We start from the raw sequence: 18,144 nt of genomic DNA on the forward strand, positions 1-18,144 counted from the left end.
CTTGCCAACCTGAGAATTAGGTCCCAATCCCCTGACATCATTATTTTTATCAGCATAGTCCTGGGCCGGGAGCCAGGGGGTGTTTTTTTTGCAGGAACCCTATGGGCTCTCTCTATGGAAAACAACGGGGAAAGGACCTGTGCTCCAAATGTGTCCACAATCCACTTATGGCAAAATTTTACTGGGTCCCCTTCCTCTTCCTCAGATAGAGCTTAAGCTTCTATAGTACACAGTTTTAGAACGTAGTCAGCCAATTCCATCCAGACCCTTTTTCGACTCTGGGGCGCTAGAAAAAAGGGGGGGGGGAGAGCACGTAGTTAGCATGCCAGCTAGTCACCATTGATAACAATGTTCCCTTTAAAAACCTCTATAGCGATCATATTAAAGCCACATATTCCATATTCCATAAAGAAAGTTCACTTGCTGGTTAGTCCGACCAGCTAATACTTCAATTCACCCCCATATGTTAGAGACAGTTGTGGGGTATCAAGGACGAAACTCATAAACACAGCACATAGTGTTCCAAATGCAGACCACCGGGCCAGAGCGACCGCCAGAGCGATCGCCCCCCCCTCCCCAGCGGGGGGCCCAACCACATACCCCAGGGCACCCACATCCATAAAAACACTGTGGAGCTGTTACAGTCTTACTGTTATCCTGGTGACCACAGACTTTCTCCACCAGTCTGGCATCTAACGGCGTCCCGGCTCGAGTTCCTCAGCATACTGCCACTCAGCATGTTGATCGCCATCTTCTGCTCTCCCACAACCAATCAAAGGGTCCCCAGGACAGCACGTGACCCGGGGCCGGCAACCAGGATCTCACTGGAGAGGGGAGGGGAAGTCCAGAGCCGACTCCGCATCTCAGCCATCCCCGGACTACCCGCGGCCCCAGCCCCGCACAAACAATCCGCACCGGACAGAGGCAGGCGAAACGACGCTGAACCGACCCCAGAGCGGGAGCCACCGGCCATGGTCCCCAACGGAGCAGGCCCTCGAGGTAGGCGTCCAAGGCAGCATCAAACCCAGGCAAGGACGGAGCTCCGGAGGGAGGAGGGGGAGGATGGAGCGAACGCGTCTACGTCATGACGCTGCGACCCGCCGCCACAACTGTGCAATACAATACTTTAATAAAAATTTTTGCCAGACTTCTCCTTTATATTTTCTATCTACAGAGCCATGAAAGGGCTTGTTTTTTTTTTTTTTTTTTCCAGGAATAGGTGTACTTTGTAATAGCGTTTTTCATTCTACCATGCCATGTATGATGGAACCCAAAAAATATCATTTGTGAAAATAAAAATTTGTAAAAAAGGAATGGAATATTGTAACTTTTGGGCGGTTCCTGTGTCTACATAATGCACTATATGGTAAAAGTGACATGATACCATTATTCTATAGGTCAGTCCGAACACAACCATATGCAGGTTTACACAGATTCTCAATTTTTTTAAAAATTTATAAAATGGCCTTATTGTGACTCTTATAACGGTTTTAGTTTTTCACGGGGCTGTATGGGGTGTCATATTTTGATCTCTAGTTTCTAATGATACCATATTTATTTAGATCAGACTTTTTTTTCCCACTTTTTGTGTACCCGTACGTCCAGGGTCATCTTGGGGTTAAAGGGAATCTGTCACTAGGTTTATACTGCCTTAAAGGGAACCTGTCACCCCCCGTGCCGGGGTGACAGGCTCCCGACCCCCCGTTAGAGCCCCCTTTACTCACCTAATCCCGCCGGGTCCCGCTTCTGGATCCGGTCGGGTGATGAAGATCTCAGCCGCTGTAGCCCGGCGCGCGCGCTGAGAGATGAGTCCAACACCCATAGAGAATGACAGGAGAGTCCAGCGCTCCGTCATTCTCTAGGAGCGTTGGACTCATCTCTGAGCGCGCGCGCCGGGCTGCAGCGGCTGAGATCTTCATCACCCGACCGGATGCAGAAGCGGGACCTGTCGGGATTAGGTGAGTATAGGGGGCTCTAACGGGGGGTCGGGAGCCTGTCACCCCGGCACGGGGGGTGACAGGTTCCCTTTAAATGAGGGCAACATAAACCAGTGGCAAAAATGCTAAACAGAATGGTGTATTACATTATTCTGTTCAGCCGTACACCTGATATTCAGGAGAGTGGGCTTCATGCTGCACCATTTTCTCAATCTGGCTACTGATTGACAGCTGTCTATATGCAGTATGGGCAGACTACTGCCAATCAGCAGCCAGTGGGCAGATGGAGCTGATGCTCATGAATGCCGAGGACTACTGAGCACATGCACATAATGGAGAAGACTAGTGTGCAGTGCTTAGAGTCCTCATTATTAAGGAGAATATCTCCAAATCAGCTGCACAGAACAATGCAAGTGATACATAATTCTGTTCAGCTTCTCTGTCACTAGTTTATGCTATCCTTAGATACAATAGCATAAACCTATTGACAGAGTCTCTTTAATCTCTATATACCTAAAATATAGGTTTGTGTGTGTGTGTTTTGTATTTATGTGTATATATGACAAAGTTATATTAAATAATAACATACCTTTAAACATATTGGCTGGCACCTGGCAGGTGAGACCACATCCATTGGAACAACATTTCTTTGAACCAGGACAATCTATGTCTTTACTGCAGCTCAGTAGACAGACAGCTGCAAATCCAGATGCTCTGTGGGATGAGGGACAGTGGCCCTGCTTCATTACTCGCAGAGATGTCAGAAACTCACAGCTGGCTATGCACTCATTTCGGTTCTGTGGAAGGCAGCGTAGCACAAGACTTGTCAGGAATTCAGGTATAATATAATTCATGTACAGATTTATTTGGAAGACAGTGTTTTTTGCTACGGAAATTTCATCATCTACATGTTAAATTTCTTTATGTAGAAGAATTAAAGTCCTCCCTGACTATGACATAACTATGAAAGTTACTTTAAAATGTAGAATTTTACTGTCTTTACTAACTGGGGGTTTACTAGGTAAAAAGCTGAGCTTTTAATTAAAGCTCCAATGGGTACACGCTTGGGTTCATCCGAACCCGAGTGTGACGCATTTGATTACCGCTGGCTGAGGAAGTTTGATGCAGTGCTAAAGCTGGAAAACATGGATACAGTCCTAGGCTATGTTTACACAACATAAGTTGTGTATTATTCATGGCTGTTGTTGCTGATGTGCAACAACGGCCATGATTAATACACAACCTATGTGCAGTGCAGTTAGAGGGAATCCCGGTCGATGTGTATACACATAATATAAACTCTGGCCGGGATCGCTAGCGGCTCCACAAAAAAACTAACATGTCAGTTCACACAATGGAGTGCCCACATCCGAATTCATTAGTAGTGAAGATGATCCGGCCGGTACTGCAGTACTGGCCGGAATGATCATCAGTAACACCGGCCGTTCTGCGATCTGGCCAGGTTACAGAATGGCTGGTGTTTTACTAAATGTGAACATGACCCTAGGCTGTATCCATGTTTTCCAGGACTCCTTAGGACTGAATCCAACTTCTTCAGCTGCCAGTAATCAAATGCTGCACGCTCGGGTTCGACAATCAATTTGTTTGAAATGCTACATGACCACCTTGTCATTGGAAAAACTTGCCCTCGATATAATATGGCGGCCATGTTCTGGCCCATTACTAGTTGGAGTATTCAGATATGTATTTTTCCATTTAGTTTCGGAAATAAGTGTGCTCTGAGACGTTTGACTCACCCTGAACTTTTGTTTCGCTAGGGCAAGTATAAGTTAGTCTAGTAATGCAGGTGTTTTATATAGCTCTTAAGTAATGATTTTTACCTCACATTTCCTATGGCATTGTTTTGACATGACATCCCACTCACCCATACATGGCTGCATACACTGAAAAAAAAAAGAATATTGCAGTAGTCAAAAGATGAAAAACTGACAGATGTTTATTTTCTTCTGAGCTTTAGGCTCAATGCACATGGAGTTCCTGTTTTTTCACTATGGATCCCTAGGACCTTTTTATGCTGCCTTATGGCCTATAACATTGAAGAATGTGAGAAAGATAGTTTTGACATAATAGTTCCTAGCACAGCTTGTATAGGAACCTCCTTGTAATGCACCACAGTACCACATAAAAATCATAATTAATAAATTAATTAATAAAGCCATAATCAGCACTCTTGAGCCACCCTATGGGACATCCATATGGCACCATATCTCTCAGACTGACACATATAGAAACTAGATTACAAAAAATTCTTTAATGCCTCTGTATTAAAATAGAGCTGCAGCTATGCTCACACTTCTGTGTCCACCATGTAACGGCTCTGAGATTGTACAAAGTCAAAGTATACTTGGAGGACACAGAAGTCTGTGGGTACAGTTGCAGCTCTATTTAATACAGAGGCAAGTACTTAAAGGGGTATTCCCCCCAAAAAATTTTTTGCATTAATACGTTGCCCACCCGTAGCTTTCCATCTTTCCAATATAAAGTTATTACGGATTCTGCACAGTTTTGCTGTTATTTGGAATCACTCACCCCCACCGTTTGCATAGAATCATCAGCTCTCAGTCCACTCCAACACGCTCCCTGCTCCTGGCCCCGACCCTCTGAGACGGCATGACGTGTCCTCCCTCTCTTCAATGGGCTGGCTTCTAACCCTGCCTATTGAAGTGAGGGAGTACACTGACAGCTGCTGTTGTCTCCCGACTGCCTCCCCCCAGGTCACCTGTGTGCCCCCTCGCCCCTGAACACACCTGTGCCCCCCCCCCCCCGCAGCTCACCTCGGCACCTCGGCACAGCTGGCAGCGGCGGTCCCAACACCCCCGGACCCCACACAGCTCAGTACAGCACCCCCCCCCCCCGGCTACTTTGCTTGGTTGCCTGGATGCGGGGGGTGCTATGGGGCGCTCACTAATCGTCTGATCCCCCCCCTCCTCCTATACCAAGTACATCCCCCCCCTTTCCGATACCGAATACATCACCCCCTCATCAGATCTGCAGCACCGGGCCGTCTCAGCTTCCATCACAGCAGCTGCAGCAGCTCACCAAGCTTTGTCCCGCACAGAACGCTGTGAGCTCCTGCTGTGATGGAAGCTGAGACGGCCCGGTGCTGCAGACCTGATGAGGGGGTGATGTATTCGCTATCGGAAGGGGGGGGGATGTACTTGGTATAGGAGGAGGGGGGGGGGATCGGACGATTAGTGAGCGCCCCATAGCACCCCCTTCCCCGCATCCCGGCAACCAAGCAAAGTAGCCGGCGGCGGGGGGTGCTGTACTGAGCTGTGTGGGGTCCGGGGGTGTCGGTACCGCCAGCTGTGCCACTGGTGAGACGGGGGGGGGGGGGGCGAGGTGCTGCGGGTGGGAACGGGGGTGGTGGTGTCTCCCCCCCCAAGCCTTCACCTCCTCTCCCCCCCCCTTCACATCTCTCTCTCTCCCCCCTTCACATCTCTCTCTCTCCCCCCTTCACATCTCTCTCCCCCCCTTCACATCTCTCTCCCCCTTCACATCTCTCTCTCCCCCCTTCACATCTCTCTCTCCCCCCTTCACATCTCTCTCTCCCCCCTTCACATCTCTCCCCCCCCCCCTTCACATCTCTCTCTCTCCCCCCTTCACATCTCTCTCCCCCCCTTCACATCTCTCTCTCCCCCCTTCACATCTCTCCCCCCCTTCACATCTCTCTCTCCCCCCTTCACATCTCTCTCTCCCCCCTTCACATCTCTCTCTCCCCCCTTCACATGTCTCTCTCCCCCCTTCACATGTCTCTCTCCCCCCTTCACATGTCTCTCTCCCCCCTTCACATCTCTTCCCCCCTTCACATCTCTTCCCCCCTTCACATCTCTCTCTCCCCCCTTCACATCTCTTCCCCCCTTCACATCTCTCTCTCCCCCCTTCACATCTCTCCCCCCCTTCACATCTCTCCCCCCCACCTTCACCTCCTCTCTCCCTCCCACCTCCATCTCCCCCATCATCTCCTCTCCCCTCCATCTTCACCTCCTCTCTCCTCCCTCCTCCATATAGATATATAGGGTCATTGTACTTTGCAACTCAACCCACGGCACCCAACTCCCCCACGCACGGCTCACCGGCTGACCTGCAGCCCCCCTCACTCAAATAACTCAACTCTGCTAAGCAACACTCTCAACTCTGCTATGCAACGCACACAACCCTGCTATGCAACGCACACAACTCTGCTATGCAACTCACACAACTCTGCTATGCAACGCACACAACTCTGCTATGCAACGCACACAACTCTGCTATCCAACGCAGACAGCTCTGCTATCCAACGCAGACAGCTCTGCTATGCAACGCACACAACTCTGCTATGCAATGCACACAACTCTGCTATGCAATGCACACAACACTGCTATGCAACGCACTCATCTCTGCTATGCTACGCTCTCAACTCTGTTATATCTTGTGGATATCAGCTCTGCTTCATCATGGACCAATCAGACGTAAGCATTGCATGATGGGAGATGTAGTTTTCTGGCTGGAGCCATGTTGGATATAGTTCGGCTTTCTAAAAAACTTGTAACTCAGGAACGGAAGCAGCTAGAAAGACAGGAGACGGCTCAAAATTCTCAGGGGGACTTGGTGAGTAAGACCAGCTAGGTTTGGGAGCATTTTATTATATTAGCTCTTGGGGGGAATACCCCTTTAAGGTCTCACTAGAAAAATGGAGGTAAGATAAGAATGTCCCAGAAACTGACTTTTTTTGTAATTTCTGAATTGGATTAATAAAATTACAATCTCCTAAGGCTATGTTCACATAGTCATTGAAGATGCTGCTGTTATTTTAGTTAATATAAAGGACACTTCAGCAGAAACTGAAAGACCTCAGGGGGTTGGTTGGTTACTGGCTACTGGTATTCGTCAGGCAACAGAACTAACACAATATCATAGTTTAACTGTGTTTTTCATGGTAGGAAAAGAACGCAATCTGCTGGTTTTTGTGCTTTGTTACAAATCTTCCCAGATGTTTGTGTAGGAATTTTAAAGTTTCCAGACTCCTAAATTCTCCCCATTATATATACCTAAAATCCTCTGATAAACTTCTGTTCTGTTAGGCAACATTCATACTACATACAAAACACAGAAAAGGCGCCCACTTTTGCTTTTTAAAAAGACGTCCGTTTTTGCTGCAATTTAACTGTCAAAAGTCAATGGGATGGCTGACGTCCACTGCACACAGTGTATTTAAAAGCAGACTTTGTTTGTGCGGATGTCAAAATAATGATCATGACAATTATTTTCGGACGTCTAACACTAACACCGAATGTTTTTTTATAGTTGTTCACACACAGTTCTTTACTGTTCTTTCATGAAAAAACACCTTTATTCAAGCAGTAAATTGTGTCAAAGGCTATGTTCACACAATGTTTTTTCAGCAGTGTTTAAAATGATGTGAGTCATTTTGAGTCTAAAATAACGGACGTCATTTAGCTGTCTGATCTCCCCCAAGTGCAATGACTGTTGGCACATTATTCTAGTTTGGGTTACTAATTGGCCTTTGGGTGCGGCTTAATTGAAAAGTCCATTGAATTTAATAGTAAAAATGAAGAAGGAACGGTAACAAAAGAAAAGCTGTGTGTGAACAACTAATAAAAAACGTCCGCTGTTTGCAAAAGACGTCCGAAAATAATTGTCATGATCATTATTTTGACGTCTGTGGCGATAACGTCCGGTATTCAATACATTGTGGGCATTGGACATCTGTCTTTCCATTGACTTCAATGCAATGCAAATCCGTCAAAAACTAACCTTATTTTAAAAACAGCCTTTTCTCTATTTTTCATGTTGTGTGAACATAGACAAAGAGGTGGAGCCTATCATTCCCTGGCCCCTTCATTGTTACTCAATCCTGACCACTTGGATGCAACAGTCAATAGCAACCGTGCCAGCTAAGTTATTAGACCAGAAAAGACCTTTGTCACTCGACCACCCCATTCAGCGACTCATTTACAGGCCATGCCAAGCTGTTTAAAATATTTATTTTAAATAATCAGTTAAAGGGGTTGTTGGAGTTATACTTTGTTCTTCCCTTATCCACAGGGTGGATAGTTATTTTTACTTGTCCCTCAGCCCAGAGGTCAGACCCCCCCCCCCACAATCTTATATTTGTCATCAATCCTGTGTATAGGGGACAAGTAAAAATAAATTTGACAACCCCTTTAATGTTTTCTCATTTCTACATTTGCTTTTACTTGTAATTGGTGTCATAAGGCAGGATCACTTGACAGATCTTGAAAAATATGCTAGGTACGCTCCCGACCAATATATGATCAGTGACAGTGGCACGGCAGTATGAATAAATCCTTGAGGCTATGTTCACACTGCGTATCTTTCCGGTCGTAGTGCGAACCGCGAATATACGCACGTAGTTTTGAGGTTTGGTTCTTTCGCTTGAAAGTATACGATATACGCCCGCACAATGCACACTACGTATGAGCTTGCGGTCCTGTACGGAGTACTTATTTCAGCCAAATTGAACTTGATTTTTCGATCCAAAAGGTTCTGTGAGTTTTATTGGGCTGGGCGAAGATTTCCAAGTAAATGACCTGTTTCAGATCGCTTCGAAACAACTAGGGAAGCATAACGTTTCAGCCGCACATGTACGGCGCCATATGAAATGCGGCCGGAATCGTACGCAGTGTGAACATAGCCTAAAGCTGTATTGAGGACCACTACAAATCACTACAAATCACTAATACTGAATGTCATAATGTACTTACTTGTAAGCAGCGTCGCTTATTCTCACACCATGCCAAAATGTCATCATTCTAAAAAAAAAAGGAAAATGCATTTGCTAGGTACATTTCATATAATAAGTAATTCAAAGAACCTTCGCAGAAAATTTGCTGGAGCAAGTGTGACTTGCATATCTTCCACCACTTGTGTGCACACTACGGAATCCGCATGGAGAAGTTCCATCGGATTCCGTCACTTGTACCTGCATGCGGCGACGTGCATCTCCACCTGTACCATAGACACCATTCTAGGCACAGGCGGATTCCGCGATCCGCCCAAAGAATTGACTTGTAAATTCTTTTGGCGAACAACGGAATCGTCCTCAGCCATAAAATGGTGTCTATGGCATGGGCAGACATACGTGCCGCCGCAAGCGGGTACGAGTGACAGAATCTGCCAGAACTTATCCGCCCTGATGCTCGCACTCTATAAGGGGTATAGTGGAAAGTATTGTTGGAGTAATGGAAAAGTAGGCCAGAAGACTAGACATCTGTGGGAGAGGCATAGGGACTGGAGGCTGCTTAAGGGCTGGTGGACTGTCAGCTAGTATACAAGCGCTAGCCAGTGTAAAGGTATATAAGAGGCCTTCATTTCAGTGCCACGAATATTCAAACAGTTTCCCCACTCCCAGCTTCATATTGGTAGACAATGCCGTTTGTGGGGATAACTCAACTACAGGGCTTCCACATCCATTCTGTCCATGAAACATGGTACCTATGTATAAGGCCTTAGGAGGAAGATGTTTTACCTAGCAGTTAAGTGACCACTGCTGTCTTAGGGGTTAGGGAAGCCTGGTTGTGTTGGCCCTTACTTAAGCAGGTCTGTCCACAGTTTCTCTATGAAGACAGGTTACAAATGGTCAATGTTAATGTAACTGTCAAAACTGACAAAATTGCAGTTAAAAGTTTGTTCTTAAGGAGAAACCAAGGAGCAATTGTTAAAATTATAAATGGCATGTGGCAAAGTAAAATAGAAATAAAAGTTTTGTCAAATGTTTGTTGCAGCCATAAATGTAGCCAATGCAATGTTAAAATGTAGACATAAAAAAATAGCAAAAAAGGTGTGCTCCCCCAGGTTATATTTGGAAAAAAGCTATTACATATTTTATAAGCTGTTTTATTACCACAATGTTAGCACATCAGTTTTAATAAATAAGAAGGATGGTTTAGTAAAATGATGCTTGTGTTTTGTTGTTTTGCCCAGTAGGATGTAACATTGATGACTACAATAAAATATACTTTAAAAACTTAAAAACAATTAGTTTTGCCTTCTGGTGTTTTGGTGAAGGGTAATTGTGTAAGGTCAGTGGCATTTTTGCTAATATGACATCTTTGTTCTGCTATTTTTTCTGTAGGCCTCTTTGTATTACAAATAAAAAATGCCATCACATGCCAGCAGCTAAATTTATTTCTTCTCTAAGCAAACAAAAAATTCAGGACAACACGTGTTAAGCAGATCTAACACTAGTGAATACTAGTAGTAATATTAGTGAGAGAGAACCAAATAATCAAATACTATTATGTTGCAGACTTATCATAAAACCACAAACTGACAGCTTAGAGTATAATGAAGCCATTTGATTTGCTGTAGATATAATACTATAGGTTCAGAATTTGTTTTTAATAATGGGAAAAAAAGTTATTGATTGAATTACCTGTAGACTGATGAAGGTAGTAGACAGCTGTGTGATATGTAGGGTCAGGCAGTGTGATGTGCATCTGGATAGTATTATTTTCTTATCAGTGTCTTCTCTATCCTTCTTCTCTCTCTTGGCTGCAGCAACCACCATGATGCCATAAATCAGGAATAGTACACTGTTACCTTTGCCGAAATTCTTGGCCATGGTCTGGAAGTGCATTTAACTACTTCCAAGTGCTGTTCTGCTCTTGTGTATCATTCTGCAGACAATGTGTGTTTGAGAGGGTGATCCTTCAAGTGAGGACACTCCCCCAGTAATTCTCCTCTAGCTTCAAACAGGACCCCCCCACCAAACCCCCACTCTAATAGGATGCAGAATGATGTGTATCCCCTGCCGATCTATGATTGCTACATGTGGAATCTGCATTGCATGATGCAATTCTACAATTACACTTCTTTGCTTTAAGTGCTACAGAACAGACAGCTTTTCTAAGTGGTTGACAAGTAATTTGCACAAGTAATTGAAAACCTCACTTATGGTCAATTCTAATAAAAACATATGTTATTTATAAATGATTTACTTTCCTAATTTATTCACTTTGATGCTAGCTATATATCTAATTGTCAGATTTCATGGGTCTCATTTATCAAAGAACTGCTAGAAAAATGGATTAAGTGAGGAATATTTTTTTTTTTTTAAAAAGGTTGACATTTTTAACCCCATATATTTGTGGCCTGAATTACCAGATGTTTTCTGCTCGTTCTGGTTAAAGGGCCATGATTTTTTTTCTATACCAAAAAAGTGATTTTTGCATCTGTTTTTGGACACATGGATTTTTAGGAAAACATTTAGAAGAACCTTGAAATGAAATGCATATTTGTGTTCATTATTGTCAATTTTGATATACAGTATAATTTGACCTAGTAGCCTAGTTAGAGCAATTATGTTTGAGTTAGGGGTCTATTAATTATGTTTTTATATTGTAGAATTTGTACTACAGCCAAAGCTTTGGCTGTACAGATATGATGGTAATCGTAGTGTGGCAACAGCTGGAGAATTGTAGGCTTGACACCTGTGCTCTAAGGTATATAAAAACACTGGTGCCACTTACAAAAGATGACCAACTACATGTATAACTTGCCGCTCCCTTGCCAGCTAAATGACTATAGGGACCCTGGAGACCGTAATAATTAAATATTTAATAAATGTTAAAAAAAAATGTATGGGACAGTGCCTGGCAAACTGCCCTTGTTGGAGCACTGTAGCCTTTCTATCATTGAGGATGTCGGGAGTCAGACATCCGCGTAATTGGAGTGGCGGCAGCAGACCGCTGCTGACTTCAATGGGCAGTCCAAACTATCTAAAGATTGTTCGGCAGCTCCTCCACCTGCTCCCTGCTCACTGTCAGTGCATGTTATAGCACAGGGAACGAGTGTGGAACAAGGGCAAAGCGAGCACTGAGCTGACAGGTCAGCGCTTTCTTCCCCCTTTTTAATGTCGGTTGTAATACAGCTTTTATTCTTAGCCCACCCTTTATTATGCTGTAAATACATTAAAGAAGCTGTTCACCCCAAAAAAATTTTGTCCCCCCCCGGTAGCCGCTAGCATTCTCTATGGAAGTGCGTGACTTCCGGCGTTCAAATTACAAGGGAGAGAAGAGGAGTCACAGCTCCGGCGGAAGTGAGCGTGCGCCAGATTTGAATGGCACCCCGGGACGGGAACGGAGCTACGCCGCGGGACATCGATCATCTTCCGTGAGTATACATGCCAGCGGCTACCGGGGGGGCCAAATTTTTTTGGGGTGAACTGCTTCTTTAATGCAAGTAGTGATGGGGTGGCAGAAACTGCGGAGACTGGTGCTGGTCTAAACAGTTTATCCCTGTAGATGCGTGATGATTATCAACCATGGCATTTACATATAACTTTTTATTTCCTGTCATATCAATTTATTAGTTTTACAACAGACAGATCACGCAGGACACAAAGCAGGAAAACAGATCATTTGTAAGAATTTTTACCCTGTCTTTTTTTGATCTTTTCATTGAAGAGAGGTAGATTTCCTGGCACACCCCAGAGCTGAGACACAACATGGGATGTCTCCTTAGTCCTGCTGGTGAACCGGTGACCTTTATAACTGGTCCTCAGCCCAGGCAGTTTCACATGGGATACATATCTCTTACTCTAAAGAAGAGGAGCTGTCCAGCCCTGGAAAACATCAAGTGGCAGATTCACACCATCAAACACCACACTGACTAACAGCAGTTTAATGGCAGTTAATAGACAAGTGTTTTGATCCCTGACATCTTAAATAGGGCGAAGGTTACAAGTTCACTCTGGTAACACTTGTAATGGACATTTACTATTTGTTGCCGGATGTTCTGTGGTAATTGTTTCAAATCAGGCAATATAAAACCACCAGAGACTCATCATAATTCAGCATGCAGACATGATTTTTTTTTTTACTAACTTACCATTTACCCTAACATTTTATTGGTGCCTGGTGAATGTCAGCAATTTTAAATTGCTAGTGATTTTCTTCATAATTGCGCCAGGTATTTCCTCACAAAAAGGGATTCATTTTCCATATATGCTAAATGGGTTTTAATAGTAAGTTACTTTAAACTAACAAGATATTGCAAGTGTGTATAAAGTGTGTATTAAGTAAAGTTTAAAAAAGTCTATACATATTGAACCTTGCTTATTATTAGTCTACTTATATGCAAAGGTAACATGAATGTATTTTTGCATTTTTATTCAGGGCCATATTTACAGCTTGTGCTGCCCTTGGCACTTGTACTGAATACACCCTGCTAGGGCCTAATGACCTACACTAAAAGTATTATAGTTCATCATATTCTTTATATATAAATGCTTATCATGCCATCCAGTCATCCTGTGATCTGACAAACATAAACATAAAAAGTCTATTACTATCATAGTAGTATCTATATTGATTGTTATAGAAAACAGAAATAGACTGTGTTGCCACATTGGTACCCAATACCTTGTACCACATCTAGAAACAAAACATAACTTTAAGGGGCAATCCAGCCTTTTATTATTGAAAGTCCATCCATTTGGGAGGTATGTCAATGACCATGCCAATCCAATGAAGGAGGAATTTCCCTCTGAAACAGGTAATAGATGTATTAAGCTATGTTCACACTGCGTACGAATCCGTACGCAGATCTTACGCTGCCGTACATGTGCGGCTGAAACTACGGGCGTGCGAAAAATCGACATGCGCCGGATGCGTACGCACCGCGAACATACACAGTATGTACATACACCGTAGTACAGTTATGCTTCCCTAGCTTGTTTCGAAGCAATCTGAGGCAGGTCATTTACTTGGAAATCTTCGCCCAGCCCCGTAAACCACACAGAACCTTTTGGATCGAAAAATCAAGTTAAATTTGGCTGGAATAAGTACTTCGTACGGGACCACATGTAAATCCACGGCCATGAGTTTCAACATTTCCGTCCTCAAACAATGGTCTTGTTCATTTTTCACGGCACCGTATACGATCCGGCCGTAAGCTCATACGTAGTGTGCACTGTGCGGGCGTATATCGTATACTTTCAAGCAAATGCATCAACCTCAAAACTACGTACGTATATTCGTGGTTCGACGGATTCATACGCAGTGTGAACATAGCCTTAGTGTGTATTCTTATTAAACTTCTACTACATCATCTGGATGAACTTCTGACAAATCCTTAGAGCTTTTTTGCAGCAGGGCTATTTGAGGCCGACATTCGCCTGCATCTATGTTTATGTGGGTTTATGCATAATTTGAAAGTTACAAATGAGAGTTATTTAGGTAGACAAGCCATTCCGTAATCATTCTATAGATACATCTAAGATTCACAATTAAAGGACATTTCTATTAGCTCTGCACACAAAACAGGAATAAGCAGTGTGATTAATCACTTGGAAGAATGTGACATGTTATATTATGGGTTAGGATGGATAACACACCAGTGTGTAGACAGAAAGTTCTGCTCATTAATTCAGTGTTTTGTGTGATCATTTGGGTGTAATTATTTTCAGATGTCCTTACTTAGAGGACATGATTGATGAATGATAAGCCACATCTGAGAATGTCATTTGAACCTAAGAATACTGTAACAGGGCTTATACTTGTGCAAAATAAACACCTTGGCTTATGCTAGAGTCCAATGCTCCCGGATGGAACAGCATGCCCTGGCAGAAATGTAGTTAAAGGGAACCAATCAGCACTGAACTCCTTATAAACCTAATACATCTACAAATTCCAAAAATAACCTATTTTTTTATATAATTTACGGGTGATACCCTGAAATAAACATGAAACACCTAAAGTTTTCACCTCCAAAAAATATATAGAGGTGCACCTGGTATGGGGTGATATGACTGCAGTGTATTAGTGTACCTTCATGTTTGTGACTTTAAAAATAAATTGTGTTATATTGACTTCCACCTTTCTATTTACTTCAGAGCACACACACTTTAATTAGACCTTCTACTTATGCCTATAGGCCTGTGCTGTTGTGATGAATTGAGATATTTAGTTACTTATTGGTTTTGGAAAGTATTGTGGAGTACATGCACTTGCAAACTGGCTAATATTATTTTAACTGCAGTCTCATTCTTAATGTAGACCTCCCATAAATAAATTTGGTATAATTCTTCTAGTGCTTTCTTATAATAGTGGATATTCACACTTACTAAAATTTGTATTATGTTCAAATAATTACAATTTATGTTGAGCACTAGCACTTTAACAAGTCTAAATATTACCATTTGTCCCACATTTAACCAGTACTTAGTCCCCTTGAATAGTTTTTAATTGGTGTTTTTAAACAATTGGATAACGTGTGTGTGTTGGGGGGGGGGGGATTTGTGTGGGGGGATTTGTGAGGAGAGCTGGATAACTCATACAAGCATGGATAAGCATATGCACACCCACATAATATGATTGTGTGGTGTATCAAGAATGGGGATCAAGTGAGCTCTGTCTGTTCACATAAAACTAAGCTAGAGGTTGGTGCAGGACCGGACTGGGACTTAAAAGCAGCCCTGGCAATCAAACCCCAGCAGCCCACACACCATATCATGGATAGCCGTGTAAAATACGCTCTGCAGCAAATTCTGCTTCATTTAGCCGTGTCCCCACTACTCCCTTAAACATGTGAACCCACCATCAGCACCTAAAAATAATGATATAACATAATCTGCTGTGGATTTGATGCAGCATATTTATGTATTCATTTCAACTGATTACATTAGAAGCATCAAATCCGCATTGGATTAGGTATGAACGTGCCCTTAAAGGGAACCTGTGGTGTCTATACCAGGTACACAGCTGTAGATCACAGCTTACAGGTCAGGGACCGGATCTTTAGTCCAGTGTAAACCTCTATAATCTTTCTTTTCATTACCAGCTGAAGTGTCACAGAGGTGGAGCCACAGCAGCACCTTCTGCCCTGCTCGTTCCTGCTCTGACTGATGGATGTATAGGGTGCTGCTGCGGCTGCTGTTGTGAAACTTTAGTTGGAAATGAAAAGGACAATTATAAGTTTACACTGTACTAAAGGTCCTGTCAATGATATCTCCCTCACACCTAACTGCTGAGATCTACAGCCCTAGACCTGGTATGGACCTCACAGATTCCCTTTATAGGAGAAAAACATGGTCACCTTCTTCCAGAAACAGTGCCACACTCTTCTTCAGTTTGTGTGAGGTATTGCAGCTCAGTTCCATTGAAGTGAATGGAACCAAGTTTTAATAACCATACACAGTTTGAGAACAGGGTGGTGCTGTTTTTGGACAAAAGTTACTATTTTTTTTAAATCCCTTTTATCCTGACTATGTCTGCACCCCATATAATGGCGGTATAAGTAGTAAGGTTTTATTTATTAAAATGTGTCTGGTTGTGATCTCATGTGTAATCAAAGCTACATAATGGAAGGGGGTGTGGCTAGCAGCAAGATGGAGTAGCTGCAACTGCTCGTGGCTCCGCCGGCTCTCGGACTGACTCCTGACCGAAACCTACCCGAGCTAGCTGGGTGTTCGTTGGGCGCTGGATGCTGGTCTGCCTCGTGGAGCCCCGCTGAGTGGTGGCGTCTCCCCTCGGATGGATGTGGCCGGTCATGTCTGGATGGGAGGAGGCGCTCGTGTCTCGTGGCGTTGGCGGCTGTTCTGGGGGGATCCGGAGGTCGGAGGATCCCCATGGAGCGGTCCTGGATGGCGGCGCCGTGAGAGGGCGGCCTCGAGAGGATGGTGGTCCCGTTGAGGATGGGGGTTAATCTGGAAGGAGGGGCCTCCAGGGCTTAAAGCCGCGGTACTCAGTCTGCGCCGGCGCTCTGTTTTTTGATGACGGCAGGGTCAGCTGACCTAGCAAGACGCCGAGGCGCCATTTACAGCAAGGTGGTGACGGACCGAGACCGTGGCACAGAAAGCCTTATACCCTTCCCTTTGTGTTTCGGAGTGAGTATGGAACGCTAGTTCACCTGCTCTCTGCGACAGACTGTCCTCCTCTTACTTAAGGGGAATCCCTGAAGAGCCTGCATGTGCTCCTGCAGTAAGACTGAGGCTTATAGGCATTTTTCTCTGCTCTTTCCAGCAGGAACTGAAATGGTTTATGTAAACAGAGAACAGACCAGACACGCATGATTCGGGACTGGTTATAGGGAAATAGCACCATCTCCCTGCGGCCAATGGTGGCTATATACCTCACCCTGCTTGGTTGGTTGTTATGTCACCTCATGAACACTGTGTGGGAAAGACAAGGAGAAGGAAGCAAAAGAAAAGAGGGAAGAGCATAAGCTATTAATTCTTTCTGCTGCTAACTCACTCCGGCATTAAGAACTACCGTCCTGGGAAGATAGTAAATGGCTGCCCTCCCAATATGATAATTAACAATATGACTGTGTGGATATGAATCTTGGTACATTTGTGTATATGCAATCACATTTTACTACACCAGTGCAGTATTGGGGAGCTTATCACATTTGCTCCTTTTTTAAGTGTGTTTTTTGTATGGACTCTCTCCTTTCTAACCTTTCTGAAATATTATGCCAGTTAAAGCCCAGAATCGTAAATCAGGGAACGCTGCTAGTCTGAAAGAGCAAGGACCTGTCCATCGAATTGAAAAAATTTTGAAATCTCCAATGCCTGCAAAAGCTAAAGGAGGCAAGGCCACCTCTCCGAGTGGGTCACGTTACAGTGTACTGAGTCAGGATGGGCAGGGAGAGGGGTCCACCGAGGTGGCCGAAGAAATACCGGTTTCCTCGGTGGATGCCATTCTCTCAGAAATAGCTAAGTGCAACAAGTCTATCAAGGGGTTAGCACTACAACTAGAATCTGTCTCATCGGAGATAATGTTTGTCCGTCAGGACCTGGTGGGGCTGAAGGACAGATTGATCTCCATGGAGCAGCAGGTTCCTGTACTTCAGGGAAAGGTGGAGGCATTGGAGATAAAGATGGCAAGTTGTGAAAAGGAAAACACCCTGACTAAAGAAAAGATGGTAGATCTAGAGGATCGTGCCCGCCGTTGCAACATACGTATGATTGGTTTCCCAGAAGGGTCCGAAGGGGCAGATGTGGTAGAATTTTGTTATAAATTCTTTATTTTCAAATAAGCATCAAACAAAGCACAGCCGTGCCCAGCCACATATGCCGGAGGCAGAGAATAAAAAAGGAGAAAGGAAGAACAGGAAGAAATGATCGATAACACTGAATCATCGTTAACCTACATAGGCCTGTAGCAACAACGGGGTGCCAAATAGTCCCTGAGAATTGTACAGCAAGGCTAGCAAAGTC

This window comes from Dendropsophus ebraccatus, chromosome 6 (genome assembly GCF_027789765.1).
Source record: "Dendropsophus ebraccatus isolate aDenEbr1 chromosome 6, aDenEbr1.pat, whole genome shotgun sequence".
Taxonomy (NCBI): Eukaryota; Metazoa; Chordata; class Amphibia; order Anura; family Hylidae; genus Dendropsophus; species Dendropsophus ebraccatus.